Source organism: Bidens hawaiensis, unplaced genomic scaffold (genome assembly GCF_021521415.1).
Source record: "Bidens hawaiensis isolate Kalapana, Puna unplaced genomic scaffold, B.hawaiensis_p1.1 tig00032417_1, whole genome shotgun sequence".
Lineage (NCBI taxonomy): Eukaryota > Viridiplantae > Streptophyta > Magnoliopsida > Asterales > Asteraceae > Bidens > Bidens hawaiensis.
The window spans coordinates 201,845-218,090 of record NW_027505249.1 but is presented as its reverse complement, the minus strand read 5'-3'; the positions used below and the strand labels follow the sequence as shown (position 1 = coordinate 218,090).

The 16,246-nt window shown below is 34.6% G+C and overlaps 2 pseudogenes; one reads left to right on the top strand and one right to left on the bottom strand.

Annotated features, from left to right (window-relative positions):
- Positions 1-6,578: 6,578 nt before the first annotated feature.
- Positions 6,579-7,981, top strand: LOC143611849 (3-ketoacyl-CoA synthase 12 pseudogene; annotated as a pseudogene).
- Positions 7,982-12,412: 4,431 nt separating this feature from the next.
- On the bottom strand, positions 12,413-14,352 carry LOC143611832 (exocyst complex component EXO70H1 pseudogene; annotated as a pseudogene).
- Positions 14,353-16,246: the final 1,894 nt, after the last annotated feature.

Below are 16,246 nucleotides of genomic sequence, written 5' to 3'. Positions count from 1 at the left end.
TTTTAGTAATGGTTTGTCACATTTTGATGAGTTATACCTTATGTTCCCTTTACGAATTAATAATAAGTTTTTCTTTAATATTGTATTTTAATTCTTTAGTATTACTATTACTACTATATATAATTATAAACTTTAGTGTCGCAAGTGTCGTATTAGGCCATTTGACGGTACCATATTGGTTTGTGTTTTTTTAATTCGGTTACCGTAACGAACGAAAAGGTAACCGACTAAACGTCATTTTTTTTGTTTTAGTTCCGGTAGCATAACAAACCTCACGGAAACATACCAAATTCACGCAGACTCGCGTCTCAATGCCCGTGATCGACAACGCTTGGGTTTTACCAAAAACACAAGTTTATTGACCGACAACCCCCCCCCCCCACCCAATTGGCCATTGGTCCACCTCAATTTTTTATTTTTCAATTTTTAGCTCCGGTACCGTAACACACATAATCAAAACGACAAAATTCGTGTCGAGCTATTGCCTCAATGCCCGAGACCGACAACACTTGGGAACCGTAGGGGTTTTTACCGACCAATTAAACATCGTTTTAAATATTTTGTTTTTTATACGTTAATTTGACGAATTTATTTTTTGGGTTTTCATGCTCAAATTTTACTAATGGTCTGTATATTGTAACGAGCGTATCGGATACTGACCAAATACGTGTCGACCCAACGTAGTAACGCTAGGATTAGACCAACACTCGGATTTCAACGCTAGTGATTTGCGAGCTGAATGCGTCGGGTAAAAAACCTAGTTTCTTATAATACTTTTAAGGTTGTTAATTTGTATAAATCGTTAATATTTCTCTATTGACTACCGATTTAACGTGTCAAATATGGTTTAACACGGCCATGTCTAACCCCATCATTACCACTGGACCACCACTCCCTGATCGAGCCACCATACACCACGAACGTCTTCACCACAAACAATTCTCCTTGACAAAACCAAACTCAATTTAGACATTTCCATCACGACATCGGCTATTCACCGTCCCATAACACTACTAGTGGATATGATCGTATCTAAACATACCATATGATTTTCTTTATATACAAGTTGAACCATCATAATGATTGTGATGACCATTACAACTATTCGTGAAAAGGTACAAAATGCTTGAAATTATCAATTGAATCAGTATAAAGTCTCGATCGAAACATGCTACTACTCAATAGTAGCCACTTATATCGGTTACTGTTGAACAATTGAGCATAGTGACCCATGAACTATCGTACTACCGAACTAATATATGATAAGATATAATTAATATTTTGATATAAATATGTATAATAGTCACATGTAAATAAATAGTTATCTTACACTACTACTAACATACTACCAATCTTACATGCCACTATTAAACTAAGTTCCAACTTAATCTTAGTTAATAAAGAAAGATTGAGCCTTATATCATTATAAAACAGATAAATAAGTATTAAAAGAATAGTTAAATTTAAGAGTTAAATCACAATTAATTAACCCCTCTTTTGGTTAATTTAATATATAATTTAGACAGAATTACAAATTTTGTCCTTTAAAAAAAGCCAAAATACGGTTCGTGTCCTTTTCTAAGTTTCCTTGCAGGCGGTGTACTTTAAACTTTTTTTTCCTACAAGTTTTGTCCTTTACGCTAACTGGGTTAGAAAAAGTCAGTTAAATCCCCTCACGTGAGACGCATGTGAGGGCATTTTGGTCTTTTTACCTACCCTGCAACAACTTCTTCTTCTTCCTCTTTCACCGGAAACCCACCACCACCACCACCAGCGATGGACTTCCGCCACCACGCCCCCGGCGGATCTCCTTCCTCCTCTTCCGCCACCACGCGCCGGAGGTTATGAATCTGAAGAAGGAACGAGATGATGATGATGTTCAGAAGCAGCAGCAGAAGGATATATTTATCCATGGCCAAATTCTGTCTTTATTCAAACAACCCAACCAATAAAGTGTGTCTGATCTATTAATACATTGGTCAAGCATCCATCCAATCCATCAGTTTCACAATTCCATCTCAATTCCACTTTTCCTTTCTGGGTTTTTTTCACAATTCCATCTCAATTCCACTTTTCCTTTCTGGGTTTTGTTCAAAATCATAATTATCATCTGGGTTTCATCAATTTCCCCAAATTGTTTCCAATTTCCAAAACCCCCAAATTTGATAATATTCAAAAAAGCTTCATCTTTATAACATCAATTGATGTTATAAAGATGAGAACCGATTTTGGGCGTTCAATTCTGAGTATGAAGCGTGATCCAGCCGTTCATTCTGTTGATCACGAAACCGTAAATCAATATGCCGATATTGAAGCTTTTCAACGGCAGGTAACTGAAAGATTTCATGAGTTATCATTGGCTGATTCGCATGAACTCTTGTCTGTTGATTGGATTTCAAAGCTTCTAGATGTTTTCGTATGTTGTCAAGAGGAGTTCAAAGCTATATTGTTTAATCACCAGTCTGTTGTGAGTAAGCCTCCAATGGATAAACTGCTTTCTGATTATTATGAAAGAAGTGTTAAGGGTTTGGATGATAATGTCTAATCTATTATTATGAAAGAAGTGAAACCCTAGATACAGAAACAGAAGCTTAAGATCTGAAAGAGGAAGAAGAAGAAGTTGTTGCAGGGTAGGTAAAAAGACCAAAATGCCCTCACATGCGTCTCACGTGAGGGGATTTAACTGACTTTTTCTAACCCAGTTAGCGTAAAGGACAAAACTTGTAGGAAAAAAAAGTTTAAAGTACACCGCCTGCAAGGAAACTTAGAAAAGGACACGAACCGTATTTTGGCTTTTTTTAAAGGACAAAATTTGTAATTCTGTCTATAATTTAACTTAAGCAATGAGAACACTAGTTTTTTAAATGTACTTTAAGGTATATAATGTCGACACTTAATTTAAAGTAACTAGGACCTGATTAGCCCATAAAAGAATTACGAAAACACGATAACGTGCATATGAGCACCAAAAAAGTGTGATAAGTTTTACTTAATTGGGTATAATTTCAACTATCACATATATGATGGTCCACATAAAATAAAATTATAATCCATATAAATCTCACAAAAATAACCCTAATTTAAAGCTTAGATAGGTTGTTTGAATGAGTTTTATAAGATTTACACTTATTGCCGGCTTGAGTCCTTTAACTCAAGTCAACTGGTATGGGAGGGAATTGAAGATATGGAATGCATACCTCAAGTTTGAATCCGACCCAAACAGGTTTTACTATAATGGGCTTTCAGGTGGCAGGGTTTTCTCATAACAGAAGATGGTGTGAGCTTGGGCCATCCAACGCTGTCTGTAATCGCGAGTGTGCGAGATTGTCTTTTGTTATTGGGTTACTTCGGATAACCGGACTTTATTCGTTGGCCGCTAGAAAAATAAAAATATAAACTTGATTACCGCTTAATCAACAATTTTTTTAAAGAAATATATTATTAAAAAAAAAGGTATAATGATGACTTGGGGTATGCAATTAATCATAACGAGACCATGCCAATAAATATTAATCTTTGTTTTCATTCCCCACCAAATTTATAGTTATCTTTACAACAAATAAAGACTTAGCGCTATCATAAACATTGCATTTTTTTTAAAACTTTTCCATTATTATTAGTTAGAAATTGTATTTATGGTTTTTAAGAAGACAAATACAATAATAAAGAGATTATATATCCATCTTAATTAGCATTGAGTAACGGGAGATGCTAACTTGGTATTAGAGGACCGAATTGGAGCCATGGAGGGGTGGGGAAAAAAGGGACCAGGTGCGAACACCATCCCTTCAAATCCTACAGAGTGTGATTCTGTTCTTGTTAGGTCTAATTAGAATTCAATAACTTCACTCATTTGAGCCGGGGTTCCCGGATCGAAATATGTGAAGTGTACCCCAGTTTCCATGGAAAAATAAAGAAAAAAAAGAAAGTTAGAGAAGTGATGTATTAGGTCACCAAACTAAGTACCAACGCTCTCATATCACTTTGTAGGCTCGACTAAGATGTTAATATGCTTAGGGCCGAAAAAATGTGGCTCGCTTAAAATATTATATTATATATGGTCCATGTCTTCCACAATCAAATTTCTAATTCTCCTTCTCAGCATTTACGAACAAAAATCATTAATTGGAACGTATTCGGCGAAGTTGAGTAATTTATAGTTCAATATTTCATTTGTGGATTAATTTATGATAATTGCAGATTTATTCAATTTGTGAACTATGATTTTGTGGCTTTTTTTTTCTTTTCCCTCTTAGAAATTTAAAAACCTGGAATTTCATTATTTAAATATTCAATCCTCGAATCAGTTAATGACCAGTATTTCAATAATAATTGCTTAAAGTATGAATATGTTCGGATGTTCCACAACCATAATATCTTAGTTTTATATTGTTGGATCTAAGCCCAGGTAAAGTTGGAGGGTTTATAACAATTACTTATTCAAAGGGCCCGGTTTGTGCGCTCGGATGGATCACAAAGTGTTTAACTACAATAAGAACATATTAGCATCACATATATTAGTAAATATTGTATAGGACCGTTTCTATATTTATGGCCTTAATCTTAGGCCTTAATCTAAGGCGTTATTAGCATCACATATATTAGTAAATATTATATAGAAATGATCCAATACAATATTTACTAATATATGTGATGCTAATAGAACACAAATAATTCGATATCAAACTTTCTTTTATATAATTCATGTAATCTCACATAAATTTAGATGAGTGCAAAAAGTTATTATTGCAATGAGATACTGAAAATATTTTTAAAGAACTGGAACGACTGAACAAGCCCAAACAATTGCATCCTTCCTGAGCCCAAAATACTACTAGCATGCTCTGGAGTCTGGTCACCACTCCAGCAGCAATTTAGAGCATCTACAATAACAAATTTTCGTAAATCGTCGTATAAGCTAAACGTCAGATTTTAAACTTTTCTCAAAAACCTTCGTTTATCCCACAACAACAAACCTCTACAAACATCATTAAAATGATATATAATATATATGTATATAATAATATCTACATGTGTATGTGAGACAGAGAGAGAGAAAAAGTTATCCACCTTACTAGTTTGCCACCAGTTTGCAGATACAAACTTTGGTCCATGGACTTTGCTCTACAACCAAAAGGAAGTTTGTAACCACCTCGTCTGTAGTACGTCACGTAGATCTGGAGCTTGGGTTCCACACCCCGTTACGGATGCTCTAAGTTCACTCAGTACATGTTAACAGAAGATGATAAGAATAAACCAAAATAATGCAAAAAGGAAAAAAAAAGGATGCCTTTGATAATGAATTGACTTCAACACTATCAAAAAATTTAGTGCTTCATAGCATGTTATAGCATATAGAAATCACTTAGCACGAAGTAAGTTTGTAGTTCAATAACGCCCATGATCAAGTGGCCGATGTGTTCACCAATGCTTCACAATAGAAAGTCCGTATGTGTTTATCGACACAAGTTAGGTGTAAGGGTGTTTGAAGTATGGGACGGTGTTGAAAAATTTGTTTTAAACAAGTATTACGTGTCTTGAAAGGGCTAGTAGTTTGGTTTTTCTGTTAAAGTTGTTAGGGGTGGTCCTATATTATATATACTAGTTTTTATCTTTCATATTACGGAGTTGTTTTACATTATTCGTTTTTAATATTTATATATTTTTTTAGATATTAATTTTATTTATTTTAAGGACGTTAATAACATACATATGATTTGATGATGAAAGGGTTTTACAAATAAATAAGATGTTATAATTCGGTTTAAAAACTATTTGGGTTTGGTGAGACCGGCCATGATCCGCTTAGTTTTTTACTATAAAATTATTTCTTAATTATAAATAATATGTTTAAAAAAATAGGATATTAATTTTTACTATATCCAAATATTATAGGATTTTCAAATCAAATATTTGGTGATATTAATTTTTAATTTAATGAGATGCTATAACTCGTTTAAGAGTTATCTGGGTTTGGTGAGACTCATACCCGTGAATTCGGGTCAAATGCATGAGAAACCTTCATTTACAAATAAAGCAATCTGGTAGCTTAAAAGAATGTAGGGAGGTTTCGTTTATATATATTTATAAGATAATATTCTTTTTTGAACGTCAGATAAATCTCACGTTTAAACCTACCCTTTTTTAGGCTATGTCCAAGGTTAACTCGACCGCCTTGAGACCGTACCACCTTGATGCGTAGGAACTGGATGGAATCCGTAACCCTCGCCCCCAGTCATGTTCGAACCTGCCAACCGTACCACCTTGATATGTGGTGGAAGCTGTACATTCTCTCTTACAAATACGTGAACAACTTCTTCTTTTTAAAATTTCAAACCAAATATTCCTTAACCCTTTCTCTATACCTAAAATTTAATTAATGAGTTGTAGTTAATTGGTGGAAGTTGAATGACGAATTAATAAATTTATAATGAACATTAATCAGGCATGCATCATGCATGTAATTGTGTGCTCCATTTATATGTATACATCTTGTTTTGGGTTCAAATTTCACACCAAAAACATAAACTATCATCTTAAACACTCTTCCAACCATCCATGATTCCATGTTCCTAAAAATGGTGCTATTTCTCATCATTTTATCTTTCATACCTCTAATTTACATCCTCTACATGAATCTACTTAACTTTCTTGAAAAAAAACTGCATCAGAAATGTTACTTATTGGATTACCAATTGTACAAACCCTCTGATGACCGGAAAGTGTCAAGGGAATTCTGTGGTGAAGTCATCAAGAAGAATAAGAATCTCGGTCTGAACGAGTACAAATTTCTTCTCAGAGCGATCGTGAGCTCTGGCATTGGCGAAGAAACCTACGCCCCAAGAATGGTGTTTGAAGGCCGTGAAGAAAACCCTAGTCATCAAGATGCCATTGAAGAAATGGATGAGATTTTTGAGTATACAATCAAAAGACTTTTCAAGCGAACCGGAGTTTCACCACCAGAGATCGATGTGCTGGTTGTTAATATCGCGATGCTGGCTTGCATGCCATCGTTATCAAGTCGAATAGTTAACCGATACAAGATGAGGGAGGATATCAAGACCTACAATTTGTGTGGAATGGGCTGTAGTGCAAGTATGGCTTCTATAAATATTGTTGAAAGTATTTTTAAATCAAATAAAAATCAGTTGGCTATGGTGGTGGCATCTGAATCTTTGACTCCAAATTGGTACACTGGCAATGATAAATCCATGATTCTTACTAATTGCTTGTTTAGAACTGGTGGGTGTGCAATTATTCTTACAAACAAGTCAAGTTTAGCTCGCAAATGCATGTTGAAGATGAAATGCCTAGTTCGAACCCACCATGGCGCAAAAGACGAATCATACGCGGGTGCATACAGAAAGAAGACAACGAGGGTCGCCTCAGGGTTTATCTAAGTAAATCCCTACCTAAAGCGGTAACCCGAGCCTTTGTCGACAATTTAAAAGAACTCGCGCCGAAGATCTTACCATTTCGCGAGCTTCTTCGATTTGGCATCATATACTTAATACTAAAACTAAAAATGTTTCACAATAGTCATACAAAAGCAACGAAACCGGTTATTAACTTTAAGGCCGGCGTGGACCATTTTTGTCTTCACACGGGCGGAAAAGCAGTGATTAAGCAGTCGCTCAGAGCCTTGGCTTGAGCGAATACGATGTCGAACCGGCACGGATGACTCTGCACCGATTCGGCAACACTTCATCTAGTAGTGTTTGGTATGTTTTAGGGTACAAGGAGGCCAAAAAGAGGCTAAAAAAAGGTGATAAGCTTTGGGACAGGGTTCAAATGTGGTAGTTGTTTATGGGAAGTTGTACGTGATCTTGAAGGAGTAGAAAACATATGGAAAGAGTGTAATATTGAAGAGTATCCGCCACAAAAGCTAGCCAACCCATTCTTGGAGAGGTATGGTTGGCTCCAAGACGAAGGTATTAACACTTTCAAGGGAGTTGCAAACCCTAAATTTGACGCTATATAATAATAATAATAATAATAATAATAATAATAATAATAATAATAATAATAATAATAATAAAGAAATGTTGATTTGCCGTTAAGAAAAAGGTAATGTTTGATTCATAATTAAATACGAGAATAAAGGGATGAGTTTGAGAATAAAGGGATGAATTTTTATTCCTAACAATAATATGTTTTTTTACTTTTAGAAATAAGAGTATTCATGAATCATGAAGCCAAACTTTTATAAATCTTACATAATAGTCATAATACCCACAATCCTAACTCCACTAAAACTTTGAAAACAATTAACTCTGAACCTATAGTGATGTTTTTAAACAATTATGGAGGCTTGTTTATTTAGCCAGGTTTTTTTTTTTGGGGGGGGGGGGGGGGGGGTAGGTTTTTTTAAGCCGGTGGGGGTTAGTTTTTGTGGGTTTTTGATTGAAAGCACACCAAAGTAAGGGTAAAATAATCATTATATAAACTGTTTTTAATTAAAATAAATCAAAATGGATAAATTTGTCAATTTTGTAATTAAGAAAAGGGAAATATGCAATTGAATATTTGAGTTAGGTATATATATATTTAAAAAAAATTTAGAGTGGAAAATATGCAATTACCCCTTGTGAGTAAAAAGCTTTAAACACCTGAGTTTTTATAGAGGAAGTCATGGGTTCAAATCACAAAAACAATAAATAATATAAAAAATTATATGTTAAAAAAAAATTAACTAAACTATATTATAAAACAAGAGACAAAAGTTTCAAATGCAAAGTGGTGCCCCTCGAATAAATATGAAAATTGAAGACCTGTTATTTATTAATTTTTTGTATGCTAAACCTTTACACTGCATTCTCAAGTTTAAAATATAAGGAAAATAAATAATAAGATTGGATAAGAGAAAGAAAAAGAAATTATAAATTTAAAAGACATTCTCGAGTTAAAATAAAAGAAAAGAAAAGAAAGTGTTAATTACATTCTTGAGTTAGATAGGAAAGGAAAAAAATTGTAACTTTACAATTATGTCTTCATTCTTGAATTAGATAGGAAGGAAAAGATCGGTAAATTACTAATATATACATTTTTCCTTCACAATCAGGTCATATTTTGCTGGAAAGTTTTGGAGGAAAAAATGCCTAACTTTTCTTTTCATTCTTTTTCTTTTCTTTTAAAAAATAAACTCAAGAATGAAATAAGAAAATATTTCTTATCTTTTCTTTTTCAAACCTTTTAATAAAAAATTCAAGAATTAAGTGTTAGGCTTAAATCCTTATTGGGCCGGGGGGGGGGGGGGTGCTGCTGATAGGCTGTGCACCCCCTCCTGTTCAAGTGGATCCGCCACTTAAAATGTGGAGAAACGATCAAATGCGAACAATGTAGGCCCATTTCATTTGCTTTCCTATTTTGAAATATAAATCACAAGAGAAATAGTCATTCTTCACCTTTAAACCATTTCTTTTATTTAATTAGAACTTCAAACTTTAGCTTACTACCAATTAGAATCCACCCAAAGACACTCTAGCGGAAGAGGAGAGTCGCCAAGCGACGCCATTACCCTTAACGGGGACACCACGAATGAGGCATCTTAAGGGCGGGGTGTTGTTCCACACAGATTGCTTTGCTAAATGAGATAGGCAGGATGCGGAGTTAATAGACTACATGAACTTATAAGAAAATGGGGCTAGCGATAAATAAGGGAGAAAATGGAGAAAATGGAGGATGTTGATGTTAATTTTGTAATTTAATTGAATTTATTTTCATTTCAACTTATACAATTTTATATAAATTATTATATATTAATAAAGTATTTGTTTATTATTAGTTGAGTTTTTATAAGTACTATAGTTTATTATAAAAAAAGAAAGTGGTTATTTGCTAAGCATGAATAACATGATAGATTATTTTGAACATGATCTTGTTTAAATGACATACAATTTTGCTGATACTTTGATATACGATACGTTACAACTAGAATGCAAATTTGGGGTGTTATAACATGTGTTATAGACAAACTATTAATTTAGACGACGCCATGTTTGACCATTATAACTGTGATCGATGTAACCAAATCACAACCATACAAACTTGTGGACTTGTGGTGGTCACTAAAACGCTTGATCATGACCGGTGATGGTCACTTAATTGTCAAAAACAATTTACTAGTATTGCCTAAAAAATTGGTCACTTAATTGTCAAATACCTTTACGGCTGAGTATTGATATTATTGTCAACCCCGTCATGTTGTTTGCTTTCAAAATAAATTATTAAATCTATTTTTCTAACGTGCATTAAAAACCAGTTTGAACAAATACCACCGGTTTGAAACAACTGTTTACCTTAATTTAATACTTTTAGTTGCTTGTAAGCTACTTAAGATTTCGACCCCAATTTTTATATACCCCGAGCTTAACAAAACTTACGAGTTTGAATGAACATATTTAGTTAATATTATGATAATGCATAATTGGGATAAAAATAACTAAATGATATTCACTAATTATATATACACATCTAAGTACTATATTAAAGCAATACATAGTTTCTACATGGCCTTTAACTAAGCTATCTACATAGAATTACACCTCAACAATTTCCAAAATTATATTTTTCAATTTCCACTTCATAAATTGTAAAATGAAAATATGATATTTGTGGGAATCGAACTCCCTAACTTGCTTTTAAAATGCTTGTAACTTACCAACTCAATTATGATAAATTGATGTTAACATTGTCTTTTTCTTAATCGGTATTGATTCACAAGATATGCTATTATGTATATTATTAAATTTAATTTTTTTGTTTTATTTTTTTTAACCACCCGTGTATCACACGGGCTATATCCTAGTATATATAATAACCAGTAGACGAGCTAATCACAAGCTACGCAAAATAGTTGAATAATACCTCACTAGATTATAAGCTCGAGCTTTTAAGTATAGATTTTAGAACGAGTTCTTTGAAGTTGAACAAGCTCAATTCGAGCTTAGGCAAAATTAAGCTTTGTTTGGCTTAGTCAACTCGTATTAGCATATTCAGTCTCTGTAGTTTTTCTGATCAAAACATACACCTAAACTTAGCTCGCTATTTATCAAAACAAAAGAATCCCAATACGCGTCTCCTTACTAAACTAGCATTTTACAATTTTATTATGTGAAACTTGCATGCATATTGTTACTTATTCAAGTACATAACTTGTGACCCAAGGGAATATTAGAGTAAATGAAATTCAAATTTAAACATAACAAAATGAAAAAAAGAAAAAAAAGGTTGACAGATCTTGAAAATTTGGGGAAATCCGAATGATAATTATTAGGGGTGGCAAATGTGACCAATGATTGAATGAGTTAAAAAAGGATTGAAACGGGTCAAAACGGGTTGATATTTCTTGAATTTTTTTTTATGGAACGAGAAAAACGGAGGAAACTTTTTAGTTTTTTTTATTTTTTTAGTTTTTGATTTATATTTTGAGTTATTATTTTTTATTTTTTATTTTTTTTTATTTTTTAATGAGGGATTTTTGAAATGGGTCAAAATGGGTTGAGATTTCAAAAACCCCTCATTAAAAAATTCAAAAAAAATAATTAAAAAATCATAACTCGAAATGTAAATCAAAAACTTAAAAAGTAAAAAACTAAAAAGTTTCCTCCGTTTTTCTCGTTCCATAAAAATAATAATAATAATAAAATAAAAAATCAAGAAATGTCAACCCGTTTTGACCCGTTTCAATCATTTTCTTTTTTAAGTTTGACCCATTATATACATTTTAATACCACTCATTCAACCATGAGCCACATTTGTCACCCCTAATATAGACCATTAACACATTTACAAACTATTTACAACTTTAGACTCGATGTTCATATAAGGCCATGGATGATGAGACTGAATCATGAATCATCTTAAATTTCATAAGCTTTACTTATATACACAGCAATACAAAGGTTAGCAAGCCCAAATGAATAATCTTTAAAAATAACAATAATTCAGGACCTGAACCAAACCACGAAAAATTAACACAAAATGAGCACGAGTATAGGGAGTGCCTAGCTTGGCGTAGCCTATGTTGTTCCTTCTTCGAGTGGTGTATTAGCTGACGTGGATGAGAGAACATGGAGCATATGCATAATACATGAGAAGCCGGATCAAATATGATACACCCGTGCAACTTCAAAATGAGAATTTTCAACTTTTCATACTTTTTTTTTTAATTCGTTACATCTTATACACTCCTAATCAACATAGTTGTATTTCATGTAGTTTTATATTTAAAAATTTAATACTTTTTTAACAGCCAAGAAACTTATTAAAATTGAATATTAATAGTTAATCAGCTAAAATTATAATTTTAGTAGTTAATAAATAAATATAACTCACAATATAAAATATAAACAAAAAATCTTGTTATTTAAGATCTTTTAACATTAATCTTACATTTATCTCCAAAAAAAATAAAATAATAATTCTCCAATACAACAGTCTCACTCTCAACGGCTACGCGAATAGGAGCCAGATGAATGTGATGTCGTACTAACACTACCCGAAGCCCCTCCACCGTTAAACAAACCCGACAAATAATTACCCAAATCATCCGGAGCATATTTAACTACCGAATCACCGCCCATAAAAACCCCTCTATACTTCTCATACATCTTTCGGTAAGCCGGTAATATCTTTTTACCCACCGAATTTTTAACCCCCTCTCTGATATCCGCGTCAGTAATAATACACGTGGACTGTTTCCTATACGCCTCATTAAACTCCAAATTAAACCGTCGAAAACACTCTCTCACCTCGACGTCAGATAAATTATTTACCGCTTCACCCGCAGGCAACGACTGTATCACTTTACCCCACGCCATCCGCTCGTAATTCCCCGCGTATTGTTTAACTTTCTCTTCATGCTTCTCAATCCACTCATCTCCAATAAGGGTTTTCAACCCGGAGTTCTGAACCTTCAAAACTACGTAGTTTAAGTTATTTAGTAAATACAAATACGACAAACCAACGTCGTTGTAGCGATCCGCGCCCGAGTCAATTTTACAAAGTAATACAAGCACTAGCCACACAAACCGGTCTGAGACCGATGACGTGTCATCGGAATAAACGTTCGAAAAATAAGCTTCCGGCAACGGCGACTGGATCTTGAGCGGCCAATCCGCGAGTATATCGGATAATATCTCATTATAATCCGATAAGAAAACCAAGTAGTTCATAACATAACGAGTTAACGGATGAACTCCGGCACCGTTAACCGCGGTTTTCAATACTTCCTTCTGCATTGAGCCTTCAAAGTCCGTTAACATTAATCTAACGGCGTCACCTAATTTAACAAGTGATGTCACCGCTTGTGATCGAACAACAGCCGTTGATTCGAACGAGAAGATCAGTTCGATCTCGGGCCAGTGGTCCGAGATCGAACTGTACATGTCCAACGTTCGGAACATTCGTTCCATCGATTTCTTCGATTTCGCAACAAGTTCGGGGAACTCAAATAATGTGACCGCTCGGTCTTTACAGATGTCGGAAAAAGTGGATTCTTGGACCTTTTCGGACGAGGAAAACACGTAGTCGCAGAGGATTCGTTCGCCCGAAAACAATGTTTTCACCGCGTGTTTCTCCGCATTTAACCATACTTTGATTTTGGGTTCCATTGTGTCCCAATTGGTTTTGTTGATTTGGTTAAAAGTGTGTTTTTCGACTCCGAGATTGTATAAAGTTTGGTCGATTATCGATTTTCGGAGGATTTTGTAGACGTTTACGCATTCTTTTGCGTATCCGGATTTGATCATGCAATCCGCGATCAGTTTCAGATCCGTCATAACGGTTTCTGAAACTGAAAGCGACGCTTTATTGGCGTCCGAAACTGTAGTTTCAGTTTCGGACGGTGGATAATATTCTTCGGAAGCATTATCCTCATCCGAAAAATTAGACCTAGTTTTAGACGATTGAACCGAGACCGAGACCGATTCGGAATCTAGTACGTCTCGGTTCGATGATAATATTCGGTAAAACTCCTTTTCCAACCGCTTCATTGCGACTTGCATTAGTTTTTGAGCGTGTACGATCTTCTCGGAGCTGGAACTCTCCGAGACGAAGAAATGCATTGCGGATTGTAAGTTGTTGACGGATTTTATAAACTGTCGAGCTTCACCACGGTCGTTGGTGAATAAGTAGTCGAGTTTTGTGTGTAGTGGAGAGTCAAGGTCCCATCGTTTGATGATTTGTTCGGCGTAGAGGAGATCTTCCTCGATAATTGAAGCGGAAAAGGTCTGGTGGTGAGAGGGAGTGTTGGCTGGTGACACATGTACCCTAGTCGGGGAGTGTGCGGGTGTTGATGTTTTCGATGACGTAAAATGAAAGCCTCTCATGATTTAAATTTTTATGTAGAAATGGTAATTACGTAGGTAGAATTTTACCGGGCACGTTTGATTGTTTAGAAAGATAATAATATAATAATCAAGAGGAAAAGTATGAATGTTGGGAAGTGAATAATGAGTGAGGGGTATTTATAAGGCCTGCAATGTTGGTGTGAGTGGTTGATGATTCGGTCAAAGGGTTTGACTTGGCATCTTGTGGGAATAAAACGCGTGGTTGAAAAATGGATTTGGATTTTTTTTTCAAACGGTATCGTTTCGACAACAAAGATGTCATCTTTGACGATTTTCCTTTCCTTCCCTGCCGAGCCGCCTCTCTTCGCCATTCGATGCCTCTGCCTTCCCTTTCTATAACATAGCCAAGCGCCCTCCTTTACAATCACTAAGAAAAAATAAATACCAATCAAAGCCCTATCGTATCAGTACGTCTCTGTGATTTTTCCGGCCCCAGGGGACTTTACTCGACCCATTCCCCAGTCTCCCGCGCTGCTCAAGTAAGGATAGCAAGAAAATAAGTAGAGCAAGAAAAAAAATAAGGAAATAAAAAAACATAGTATAGAAAAGATATCCAAAATGATATAGAAATCACTATCCTATCCTTAGTTTTTATTTCCTTAATTTAATTGAATTTCATTTGATTAGAGCAAAGTTCCTTAAAAACCTCTGCCTTTTTTAAAATATCCTGAACAGTTCCTGTAGGCTGAGCGCCTTTTTCAAGGAAATAGAGAATAGCGGGAACGTTTAAATAAGTTTGATTCTTGATAGGATCATAGGCTACGGGCAAAATTCATTACATCAGGTTACACTCGTCTTTCGATCTGCGAAATGCTGTTACCTAAGGCCAATGTTTGTGAACACTCGCCCGAATGCACGACAGTAAAAAAACTCAAAAATAATAATAATAAGTCATAACTCAAAATAGAAATCGAAAACAAAAAAAGTAAAAAAACTAAAATGTTTCCGCTGTTATTCTCGTAAAAAGAAAAAAAATAAAAAAATAACTCGATTTCAATTCATTTGTCAAACGAACACGTTAAGAATGGAATTGGATTTCAATTCCTTTAAATTCCAATTCAATTCCTATTGAAATGTTTAGATTCCAAATCCAATTCTTTCAAATTCCAAGTCCTATACAAATTCCAATTCCATTCCGTTCCGTGAAACAAGCACGCCCTAAATGCTATGGGTAGGAAACACCAAATCTTTTTTCCTTACTACTCCATCACCAGCTCATTGACAAATGAATTTGGATTTAAGTTGTGATTTAAATTTAACACATGGAAATAAATATGAGAAGTTGACATAAAGCAAACGAAGTCAATTAAGGCTGTTGAAGGGCACAATTGACATGAAACAGTCTTTTTTTCATGGCCCCTTGCATGTGCATTAAGTCAACAAGTGTTGGTGATTGATCGAACCACTAGCCAAGTCATGTCAAAACATGGGCTTTTAGATTGAAAATAGGTTCGGATTGAAACAATGTTAAAATGAATTTCAGTTTTGTTGGTGGCAATGAGAAGCGGCAGCATACGGTATGATTCTTGTGGTGGCGATCGGGGCGATGATCATGTAGCTTAACCAAAATTTATAGATGTCAAATGAGATTTTCGGGTATAAATAACACTGAAAATGAAATTTATAGATAGTAGCTACCCCCCACCCCCTCCTCTTTGTGTGTAGGTCCGTCACTGTCTCGCACATTTTTAGTTTTAACATGAATTACCATGTTTCATAGGATTTATCCAATTTGAAGTAAAACTTTTAAATACATACCGAAAGTAGCATGTGAAAAGCTTACTGTAACGGGCATGATGTTCAAATGGTTCGATTGAACCATCAATAGTCCATCAAAACCGTTAGAAATAGTGGTGAAGTTTGGACGAAAACGTCGAGGTGGCCAGACGAAAATA